Source organism: Lissotriton vulgaris, chromosome 8, assembly GCF_964263255.1.
Source record: "Lissotriton vulgaris chromosome 8, aLisVul1.2, whole genome shotgun sequence".
NCBI lineage: Eukaryota > Metazoa > Chordata > Amphibia > Caudata > Salamandridae > Lissotriton > Lissotriton vulgaris.
Window position 1 is genome coordinate 901,840,409 of NC_141696.1, and position 12,959 is coordinate 901,853,367.

A 12,959-nucleotide genomic window follows, 5' to 3' on the forward strand; every position below is an offset into this window, starting at 1 on the left:
GGATCCTGCTCTACAAGCCTTTCCGCTGCCCTACCTGATGCATCATCAGCAGATAAGACGCTGCTGAGTTCTACATCAGAGGTACGTCCAAAACATATCCACAAATGCAACCCCGGTACAACAACAGCTCACAGCATGCATGCAGGGAGGGCCTGCTCAACAATGTTTGCGGAAATGTGTGAGATGTAATGTGTGAGGCTCCCTCAATTTACTTTAGTGACACCTGCAGGGCCTCGAAGGCTGTCCTGTGCTGACTCTTCATGGCACGCTGCTCCCCTCTACCCTACGCACAAGCACCACTCACACAGCTCCAATAGGGCTCCAGGTGGCAGATTTGCTTGGTTGCTGGGAGTGTATACATTGCAGACTGTAAAGTGAGGAATATGAGTGCCCAGGATGGGTAGCAGTGTGGCAGCAGACAGCTACACACTTTTGCTATCACCTACTGCTACACAACCCAGACAAACAGCCATGCTGGAACAAGACAAGAGGACTGTGCTAGAAAAACATCTGCACTGTACCTCAGCAACCATGACTAAAATCAAGTAGGTTCAAATATATCACCTACTGAAACAGTGCTGATGGCCACAATCATCCTGGATACAAAACATTTGCACACAGTAGTGTCACTACATGGAGTGGTGGGGAGGGTCACACATGTGCATGGCATGCAGTGACACATGGTTTGACTGAAGTGTTGTATACACAAGAACTGCACAGGTGAGGAGTGTACATAGCAAAACGCCATAGTGGAGTATCTCCCGTTGAGAAGGCCTCAATGGTATGACTGTGACTGCTAGGATTCAGACCAATACCCATTGGAGACCATAAAGTGGAAAGTGACAGCAATGCATGTGAAAACTCACATATCATGTTTGTATGCCAGAGACATGCAGCACAGTGAGAGCAAAGGTAAGCAAGAGCACGGCCAGATCCCAAGACACACAACACAGACATTGTAGTGACACACTGCACACTGCTCCAGTAACAACCCCAACATGTCCACAAACACTCCACAAGGTGTTTGATCATTTTTTTAATTTGAGTTTTATATAGCGCTGGCTAGACCCGGTGGTATCAGAGTGCTTTACAGGTAAATAGGATGGAGAGACAAAGGAGAGTCTGCCCAAAGTCCGATTGGGTAGGTGACGAGCGAGGGTGAAGTCCACAGACCATCTTCTTTATAGTTATCAGGTAGCTCCACCGGTCATCGTCAAATAGCTGGGTCTCAACTGGAAAACATTTAGAGAGCACAGTGGACAAGATGAATGGAGCATAGTGGGGAAAAAGGGGTAGGTTAAACGGGTAGGAGGGCGAATGCGACTGAGAGACGAAGGAAAGTCTGCCCAAAGTCCGGCTGGGTAGGTGACGGCCGAGGGGGAAGTCCACAGCCCATCTCCTCTTTAGCTATCAGGTAGCTCCACTGGGCATCGGTCAAAAAGCTAGGTCTCCACGGTCAGAGGTAAGTTCGTAGATTAAGTATCCTGATGGGTAGGCCGGATGGGGAATGGATAGGGAGTAGCCATTCCACAGCGCCTAGTCACTCCTTTTTGTTCTGGAGTTATTTCTAAAAAAGAATTGTGCCTGTACTATCTCCCCTTGTGTCTCAGAAGATTACAGGATAGTCCACGATCATGCTGCATAGGCCTTTGCCGGTTACCATTGCTCTGGGGGCTACCAGACTGGCTGATGTTGCCTTCGTTTTTATGAAGTGTCTTAACCAGGCGCCATTTTAAAGTCAGGCGCCCGGCTTCAACAGCTCCTTGCTGCCTCTCAAACCCTCATCAATTAATATATTCAGGCTCCCAGTCTTAATTACGTCCCTGGTGAGATCAAACAATTTTCCACTGAGGGCCTATGGGAAGCTGCCACCCGTCTCATGGTTGCTGCAGGGGTTCACCAGCTAGGATGGCCCGTGCCAGCCCAAGGACGTCAGGCAGAATGGAACAGACCTCTCCTCCCTTGGCTCCCCCCTGTGGTCACTTACTAGCGCTGATATTCAATTGGCGGGCAGCTCATTTGCAACCCCCACTCCGGGGATGAATCCAGCGGCAAAGTCGGATCGGCACAACGTCCCGGCCGGGCTCCACAATATGGTGTATGGAAACAAACAGGCACTCATCAACTGAATCATACATTTGTAAAAGAGCAATGCTCAAGGGCACAAACACATGAACACCTCTGCTGACAGGACACTCACACTGTCTGATGACTCCAGTAAGCACATGTACATCCATCCATTTGACTATGAAGCCATACCTATCCAAGATGACAACACACCTACACTGGTGTGTACACATCAAGAAAGATCACACAGATATGTTGTACCCTGTCCACCCCTCAAGAAAACATGTAAACTGGAATAGATTCCCATGATGGAGATCAAACAAATCTGACATGTGTGAATAAGTAGAGTTCAGCATACATAAAGAACAGGGACAGAGTGGACCATCACAGACAAGCAGCTCGCCCACATTAATCCTCAGAGTGAAAAGTGGACATTAGTCACCGTAACCTCTGGTAACACATGCAATATCAACTGATGTACATGCCAATGGGAAAGTGTGAATTCAGAGCATGGAACTGATGAACATATACACATACATTGTACAGCATCATTAGTAAGGCCAGTTACAACGCTCAGAACATAAATATATATTTTTATTACATCAACTCAGTATCAGCATGTAAAGTGCAAAACATTAAGGGCAAAGGCCAGTCCAAACTCAAGTCTGCACATATGTGCTTTGAAATTTCACACAGATGATTTAAACACAGTACACAGCCATGGTAATATCACAAGGATAGGGCCAGCAAATGGGCAGCTCAGGCACCGCTCAGTTAAGAATGGGGTGGGAAGGGGGACTCTGCCTCGAACTCGTGGAGGACTGGAACTGGGTGGGGGATGACTGTTGGGGTAGTCGGAGGACAGGACCTGGGTGGGGGAGAACTGGTTGAGGTGGAGGGATTTCTGCATATGGGAGCCTGAGGGCTGGCTGGATCTGGTGTGTTATGTTTCATATAGGTATCTTAACATAGGGAAAGATCATACCAATTCACCTACATCACCTCCCCTACACTACACAGTAACAAGCCTTTTAGGATTGAACCTTTACCTAGTTCTAGTCCTGGACGCAGAGGGAGGGTTCCCCTGAACAATAACGTTCTATGACTTCATCTTTAGAATGACACAGTATAAATGAATATTCATAAGCGTTCTTGGAAACCAGGCAGGGGCTACATCCACCCGCATATTATCTACGTACAAGGTTCATCCCAAACCTCATCCTCAAACCCAACAATGGCTAATAAAAGAAACGAGGGACAAAGGAACCCTAGATACTTATCAGTATAAATACAACACCTCTTGCTAGTATTAGTCAGACGGAACCAAGACTTCCAGGCCCACACACTGACCAGAGACGCTGAGGCTACTGCATGCAGACGCTCCAGCTGACAATGATCTAAACCTCCCTTGCGGGGTGTCCAACTCGAGACCAGGATGGGGTCGCACACTCTCTTGCTTCAGTTAATGGGGTTAGACTAAACCTAGAGGGATTCTTGGCTTCACACCTACTCACATGCTAGGTACATTTGGGTACATCTAGATAGGCATCGTAGGAGTATGCGCGCTTTCTTTTATCATGCATTTTATATCCATGTATGTGTTCATGACTATTGCAAAATGGTAGACCTGTACTATCCATTTATATTCACTGTGCTGCTGATCATATATCTCTGCTACTGTCTAATGGTTGTCACAGAACATATATTTTACACTATAAGAACAACTGTGCTATAAATACTTATTGTAACTGGGCCCAACTCTTTCTTCTGTGTACCTCTCTGAGAGAATCTAAGTGAGCATGAGTGACTGAGTGAAAGCTTGTACATTGTTTCCACAATAATGAGGTATCAGAGTTGTCATGATCTGAGGTTGCCAGAAACTATTCTCTCCCTGATAAGAGGAGATTCTAGTGGTACTGTGAGCTAGCTAATGCAGACAGGCTAACATACGCGGTGGGGGTGCTCAAAGTTAGTCTGCCACCAACCCTACAGTTTATGTTATCCAAACACGCAGGTCCTGCATGGGTACTATAGGAACTACACGACAGGTGGAGTCATCACACGGGGAGGTGGTGAAATGCACTGGGGAGGCACAATGGCTGATGCTGCATTGGGAGGGATGGGCCTCACTTGTTTGGGGATACAATACCCCCCAAGTGTTTTGGGCCAAGGAATAGGTGAGGAGGCCACAACAGTTTCCTTCTTCCCAGAAAGTGGAGCAGGTGCTCGTGGATCCTTCCAGGACGCTGGGGGGGGGGGGGGGCTTCTACCCTGCCTCCCCTGTTTTGGAGCTAGCACTACCTCATTGCTTCTCTGTTCATGCTTCCTAGGGGGTGACTTGGTGGGAGTGGAAATCCTGGGCACAATAGCCCTCTGAACTGGGGGTGGTGCAGTAACTTCCTGTTCTGATTCAGGATCAGCAGTAGATCTTGGAGGGCTCTTGGAGGGCAAGGAATGTGAGGTCTGCAATGTGGATGAATGTTGTTTGTGTTTCAGCTTCTCTGTGTCCTGTGATGTTTTTGTGGTGGGGCTGGCATGTGTGCTCCTTGAGTGTCTTGGGGTTGATGTCTTGTGTCTTTGTCACTTGTACTCCTTTTGTCGTGTGCTGCTTGGGGATTACTTGGTGCCTGAGTGTACTGTGTGTGTGTTCTCTGGTCAGGTGGGGTCTCTGACAGGGTGGTTGTGAAAGGGGTCGGAGCCAGACTGTGAGCCTGTGACTGCAGAATGGCTGCCGTCAGTGTGGAGGGCAAAGACTGGACAGTCCTGTGCAGGCCACCGGTGTTAGAATAGATGCCATGATCCTGGAGGGCATTCAGGAGCAAATTGTGCCCCACAGACACCTGCCGCAAGATGTCTATGGCCTCCACACTGAGGGCAGCAGTGGGCACAGGGGCTGGGGCAGCGGTGCCTGGGGGGAAAGATACCCTACCCTGCTTAGGGCAGCAGCCACAAACAACATTTGGGGGAGCATCACGGAGGGTGGACACAGGACGGGGTCTGGTGGACGATGAAGCAGAGGTTGATCCTCCTTTGCCCGACAATACAGAGGAGTCACAGCTGAAGTGTGATGAAGTGGAGGTAGGCGTTTCTGGAGTAGACTCCTCCAGGGCACTTCTGTCCCTCTCCGATGCATTGGTCTCCTCAGCTTGCTGAACTCCCGGGCAGCAGAGATGCCAGTACCTTCACTAACAGTTTCATGCCCCTCTCCTTCTCTGACCTCAGTAGATTCTGTAGGAAACAGAGTCAATGTTCAGTGAAGTGGCCGGACCACAAACATGTTAGGCAATACCAACTGAAAAGCGTGAACTCAAGGCACACAAATGACTCTCCATGTACTGTCTGCATAAGTCTAAATATTGCTTTCATCTGATGATGCATGTTAACATGTTTATTGGACAGTCCTGCTCCATGTTGCCTTCATACTGCCAAATTGCTAGGCATGTATAGGCATTTCAACATAACATCCTATTGTCTGAAGGCACATCATCATGCCTACAGCTAAGAGATAAATAAAAAACAATGTCCCAATAGGAAGTAATGAGCAGTCAGTTACACATGCAAAATAATACAGTTGTAAGCAGCACTGCATATATTCAATTTAGATGGCAACCATAGAAAACTTGGTGCTCTACAATGCAGTGCTCCTTACAACTGTATTATTCCGACCATAAATTTACACTATAAAACAAGATGATTTACTACCTTGTCTGAAAGTTTATAGAGAGTCTCCTTTTTCCCTTGTCAGCAATGCAATGTGCATGCATGTGTAACTGACTGCTCATTACTTCCTATTGGGACATTGTTTTTTATTTATACCTTCATTACCCAGTCCTAATTAGGTATATGGGTCACACTCCTGTTATTTGTACTACAGCTAAGAGAGCTACACATCTGAATGAACTGTGTGCGTCACACTCGAATATAGAGGTGATAGAACAACACTCATAGTAAGTTAAAGGAAATTAATGTTAAGTGACATGACATTGACATTGTTACATCCACTAATGTAGGTACTGCAACACAAGTACTATTGAACATTGGTAAGAAATCTGTAGATGTATCAATTACATGGAAAAGCACAACATCAATCTTGAAAATCACCCTGACATGATGCTCATTGATGTTCACTTCCAGTTGATGCCACATAGACATTGTACACGCGCAGAATATCTACACTCAACATTGAGTCAACTCAGAGGCAATTGCACAACACTAGAGACAACTCATAGGTTACTGCCTTGCTATGGTCTGGGATTTGTGCAATCTTTCAGGCGCAACATACCACTTTGTACAATACTTACCCCCAACTTGCTGCTGCTGGTCCCTCAGGCACCAGTTCAGCTCTGGCTGTGTCACTGCCAGGATACGGGTCAATAGTGGGGTCATGCTCGGGCGCGCCAAATGACCAGTCCGGGGAGCTAGGCCCAGCATCATTTTGGCGATGTTTTTGCTAAGGCGGCAGATGTCATCCCACTTCTTGTGGCAGTGGTTGTGTCAATGGTTGGAGACCCCTAGGGCCTGCACCTTCTGGGCAATGGCCCTCCATACTGCCTTACGCTGATCGACCTTGGGCTGTGGTTATGGGAGACAAGAGGAGACATTTGTAACACTTTGTAGTGGTGCATTGTGTGTCAGTATACAGTGCATACACATGAGCGAGTCTACACATAATACACCAAAAGAAGGATGGCATGTCCACTGTACATGTATCCGATGTGAGAGGTTATTTCACACTAATCTAGACAGTAACAGGGCCTGTACTCTTGTGCACACTAGGCTCACCTACATAGTGTCCCTATTGAATGAGCACACCTCATAATCACTAACCCCTGGCCAATCGAAACTTAGCATCTCACTAATGTACACATGTACGCGTAATGAAGTCATAGTGGACATGGCACAGGGAATGTGTGTCCTAAAAGAGATACAATGGACTCATCATTGTGACTGTACTACAGATAAACCAGGTTCTGGGTAAATCGTCATTGCATGCACTCAGGGCTTAGGGGGAACAAGGATCAACTCCATGCACTTGGCTCGTTTGGCTACACAGACTCCAAGACATATACATCATTCTTTCTGAGATTCACATGTGTGATGTTTCCCAACTATGGAGCTAAAAACATTGATGAGTGTGCCATCCTCCCCATAAACTCAAGTACATCAAGTAGTACGTCATGTATATGAAATGCAGATGACTAAATCTGAAAGCAAAAATATAGACTTGCAGTCTGAGGCACAGAGCACTGTACAGTGACATGGTGTGAGCCTTCGGACCACCCTAAGTAAGTTTGGGATTCACTTATCAGTACCTCGAGAGCCCCATAGAGTTGTCCGTACTTCCCAAGGACCTCATCCACCAGGACCTCCAGCTCCTCTGTGGTGAAGGGACGGGCCATCAGGTTCTCAGCCTGAGCCTTGACTAATCTAGAGATGAGGTACAGCAGCAGTTCGTGGTGAGGAATGGCAGGCAGCAGTGTCTCTAGGAAAGTGATAGGTATGGACATTTCACAGGCATATATATATATATAGTGCCCTCGGCTCAATCCAATGTGGCTCTGCTGATACCATTGGCTAGCCTGGTTTTTATCATTCAATTGGGGCCAATGCCAGGCCCGCGGTGGTGGAGCATGCCTACTGCGAGTTTTAAGAAAAACAAGCCACTGGTGTTTCCCTTTGGCTGATGGCTATTCCTAGTAGGCGGTGATGCACAGCGGAGGCCAGCAAGCAACCCTGCATCATACAATTGGGGCCAATGCTAGGCCACACAGTGGTGAAGTACACCTAATGTGGGTTCCAAAAAATCAAGCAGCTGGCGGTTTCCATTGGCTTATGGCTATTCCTGATAGGCGGTGACGCACCGTGGAGGTCAGGAAGCAGAGCACGTATTCCTGCATCATTATATTTGGGGTAATGCATGTTACCGCTGTGGATGCCAGCTACCTCGCCTGTAAACACATTTTGCTTTTCCAATTCGTGCTTTGCTAATTGGAACACTCACCCCTACACATTTGCATAAAGTGAAATTTGCACCCTGTTATAAAATTATAGAGTGTGACCTTTGAGTTAACTCTTCACGCACATGATATGTCCAAGAAAAGGAGAGTGAAATAACATTCTTTGCTATGTCTTGTGACCAGCATGGTATGAAATGAGTTAAGGAGTCGAAAAGGACAACAGCCTCTTGCACAGTACAAATGGTGTGTATTGAAACATTGAACCTGCAAATACTGTTTGAATATCACTTGCGATTTAACTGTCTAACTTTTGGCCATGGGTTGTCTCATGAAGGGCCAGTGATGTTGACTGATATTTTGTATTGTCCATTGGACGGAAATCAGACATCCTTGTAATCTCTACGCTTTCTACACATGTACTGCTGTAGCATGCTGTGTGACTACCTGCCATTGCCTGTATATGTTTTCTCACCCGTCAGAGGTGAGCACATGTGTAACAAACAAACATCCCTTTCTCCAACATATTTGCTAATTTTTAACCATGTGTGCATGTATACACCATCCATGTGTATTTGTTTACCATTTTGATGAACATGGCAATGTCTGTCACACAAAATCCTCACACAGTCACGATGTACTGATCACATAATGTTCATATTTGTCTGTCCACTGTGCTGCATATTCAAGTATTGTTGCTCCAGGTGACACTCAGTGATCTCATTTCGTAAAGTTGATGTGTATTGTGGGACTGAAGCTTGAGGTCGTGCAATGACCACAGATAATGCAACTCAGCATTGATGCTGTAAACCACATGTGCTGCGCCATACAACCACAGGGCTTCTCACACTTTGATGTAGCAGTGTACCCCTTGTCATACACATTGACTTATTTTGATGTTGTACTAGTTAGTTTGTCGAGCGAGTGAGTGGAGGAAATGAAGGTCTGTATGCAGGTCACTTGTGCATTTAATGTCTTCAAGAGTCATGTCAATGTTGTGTTTGTGTATGTCTTTGGATAAGCTGTTTCACACATATCATCTTTTACTCATCTTTTGCATATGTCCCCTTCCAGGGTACGTAGGAGGAGACCACCTATCTATGGCCCTGTACCAGTCCTGGTAATGATGGAGGACAATAATATAATTATTAAATTTCATCTGGATCACCTCATACTGCGAAAGCTAAGTGCTCAGTTGGGGGCCCATTTGAAGCCCAACAGAACATATCCAGCTGCATTGTCTGCTACAGTCAAAGTGATGGCTGCACTGCAGTACTTTGCCACTGGGTCTTTCCAGTACACTGTGTCCAGTGCTGGTGAGATTTCTTAGCCTATGTTCAGCATGGTGGTGTGTGATGTCCTGTCGGCATTGATGACATACAAGAACATCTACGCACACTTCCAAAAGCGCAATGAATTGGCATCTGTGAAGGGGGATTTTTATGAACTTGGACGCATCCCACATGTTGTGGGAGTCATTGACGGAACCCACATTGGCCTAATTCCACCACAGCAATGTAAACACATATATCAAAATCGCAAGCATTACCACTCCATTAATGTGCAAGTGGTATGTCAAGCGATCAGATTATTTCACACGTGTGTGCAAAGTATCCAGGTTCGGCATGTGACTCTTACATTCTGCATAATAGCAGCATACCAAAATTGATGTCATCTCTTCACGCAGAGCTTGCCTGGCTTGTTGGTGAGTGGGATGTGTCAATGAATGTGATGTATGTGTGACATGCTGCTCTCCTCACATATTACTGTTAAATTGTTTGTCTGTGTTTCTCACAACTAGGTGACTCAGGGTATCCCAATCATCCGTGGTTGCTGACACCACAGTGGAATCCAACTACGCCCGAGAAAGTCCACTTCAATGATGCCCATGGGAGGACATATTTTGTGGTGGAGTGCACTTCAGGTGTCTGGACAAGAGTGGTGTTGCAGTCCTATACTCACCCCGGAAGGTGTGTCAGATTGTAGTCGCCTGCTGCATGCTGCACAACCTGGCCTTGCGCAAAAAGATCCACCTGATTCAGAATGATGATGAGCAGCAGCAGCCTACTGCTGCAAACCCACACATGCCCAGTGATGATTATAGTGGTGAGGAAGAAGGTCTTGACCTGCATGAACAGCTCATCACCAACTATTTCCATTGAGTGTGAGTTAGCATTGATCAACTGTGACTGTGCGCTTTGCTGTGGTCTCCCAAAATGTGTGGGTTGTTGCAGGGATTCTGCCCACATACAGATCTATAGTTATGTAGCAATGGAGTAACCCGATAGGCCACCGGACCCAGTAAATTGTGGTACAAAAGATAGTGTCACAGTGGAGAACAATCAAAATAACAAAAAGAAATATATATGCGCACTACCATCCCTTTTCACTTCACTTTTTGCAAATCCCTTTCATGCACCTAACACCCCACAATGTGTGCACCTGCTTTTCTAAAAAAATAAAATGTGAGATACAGTGTATATCATGATTTGATTGACCTCAATACTGTGATTAAATAAAATCACAACCATTGGTGGAAAGATTTAATGGTGCTGTCTGATTTTGATTAGATAACCCAGACAATTCCTTGTTTTCTTTATGTTATTTTGACTGTTCTCCACTGTGACATTATCTTTTGTACCACATACTGAACTATGCACAGGAATATAGGGCTTGGGCAGGCAGGGACTGACCATCTGTGTACCCACTAGCACAGGACCAAATAGCTATCATACCTCAGTAGCTCTCCTACTCACTGGCAGTGAAACAAGCACTTAGACAACACATAACACAACACTGTCACATCTCTCTGGAAACGCAGTAACAAGACACACCCTGTTGCCCTCACTTCTCCACAATAATATCAGTTGAATTCAAGAAACGTTTCTAAATGTTTATTTAAAATGATGTGTCCTAACATGCCGTATATGTGCCACAACAAGCAGATTAATGCATCATACAAAAACAGTCAGCATAGAAACATGTCCAGATGTCATGAAGGGAGATGTCATATTAATAAGCCCTCATGAGGAAGACGTACGAGCCCATGTCCCCTCCCCTTGCTAGAAGAAGTCCTGCAATGCATCAGAAAAACTCTCTGGGCTTTGTCAGCAGAGCACATTCCTCAGCCCATAGATGGTGAAATGTACTGTACTCCAGGACAGTGCCGAGAACAAGCTCTGAGAACAGTTGTAATGTGAAAAATATTACAAAGCTACTTGCAAAACAATGAAGCCATGCATAACGTGCACTTTAGCTGCATAATGGAAGCCGGGCAAGTACTAGGCGACAATGTCCACAACGGGCATATAACAGATACCGAGCGAAAAATACTGCAAAGGTAAACAGAGTCAAAGCGAATGCAGATAGGCCCAAAGTTTGTGATAAATCAGGTTGAATTTCAGAATGAGTTGAGAAAAGGTCAAACAATATTGATTTAGTTCCAGACATTTGTCGATGTTGGTAAGTGGTTACTAATCCAAGAAAGCACTTGCTTCTTCGTAGACAATCAGTTCCAATAGACTATCAGAATCAACTTCAGCAAACAGGACCGCCATCCAATCCAGTAGTATGAATGAGCAGATGTTCTCCTCGCACCCCGTGGACAAAAGGAGCATTTCAGGGCAAGCAGGAAGAGGTTTGATGTAGGCATGGCACATGAGACATGGTGCAAAAGCACATGCACAGCTGGCAGCACGTCTGCCACCCTGTACAGTCCTGATAGTTGGCCAACAAAGGACTCATGGTCTAACAGAAAGAACCTGAGTGCAGTGAGCACTATGCCTATTAGAACTACCACTCTTTACCTAATCCAAATTCAAAACTACAAAGGACTCACCCACAGATCATAATCCAGATCAGCAAGAGATGTGTTGGAAAGGCAGACATCCATGCCCCATTGAAAGGGGCATATTCGACAGTAGAACACAGGTTGCAAGCTGGTGAAATGGGCATAGCGGAAGGTTAGCCTATAACTGATGCGAAGCACAGTTAATGGCAAAGATCTGAAAATATGCAGCATTCGTTCACAGTACAGTTACAACTGACCGGAGTTGGGCTGGACCACAGGACAGGCAGCCATTGTGTAAGAGCTGTAGGAGAACCAGCACTGTGCAGAACAGCAAAGAGAATGATGCTAAACCACCAAATGCACTAGAAATATTGTATAAATGACCCCTGGTAGTACTCCTAAAATAGTCAGAAAGAAAGCAACAATGCCACAGCCCACAAGTAAAGAAATGACATGTGCAAGGCCTTCAGTATCATAAGTTTTTGATATTTGGTTTATCAGTTCCCCAAAACGAAGTGGGAGAGTCTTGTTTAGCAGTGACTGGATCTCGCAGGACGTTATAGCCTCCTGCAATTTGAAGGTCTCACAGGCTGATGTGAGAGCACCTTCTTGTGGGAACAAAAGTGCTTTCAGCCTGCTTAACTCTTTGAAGTATGCTTTCATAGTGGGAATGTGAGGTCAGAACTAACTATCAACATTCACATATGTGAATGATTACATGCCTTCCATCATAAAAGGAGATTTAGCTTGGAACTGTTGGCTGGTACTAGTGTTCATCAATGAAAACAGGCAAAAAACAACAATGATACTTTACAAGCCCCGTGTGACGGTACTTGACTTCCTGACCACAACAATGTCCCCAACGGACATTTAAAAGGATGTGTTTGGATGCTGGCTCTTGTTGGCACACTGCTAAGGGTTAAATTGTGCAGTACTGTGTGAGTTTTTACCAGTTACGTCATGTCCTTGTAAATGGTAATAGGGGGATCGTAGGACACTGCTTCCCCTCCCAGCACAGTTCACTCCTTGGCATCCGGGTAAATGCACTCAAATTAAAATTGCTTACTTGAAATGTAGCTGAAGTGTTTCACCAAAGTTAAGAGTGAGAGGTACAGAGACCTGAGAGGATTGAGGCAGCTTTCTCAGCT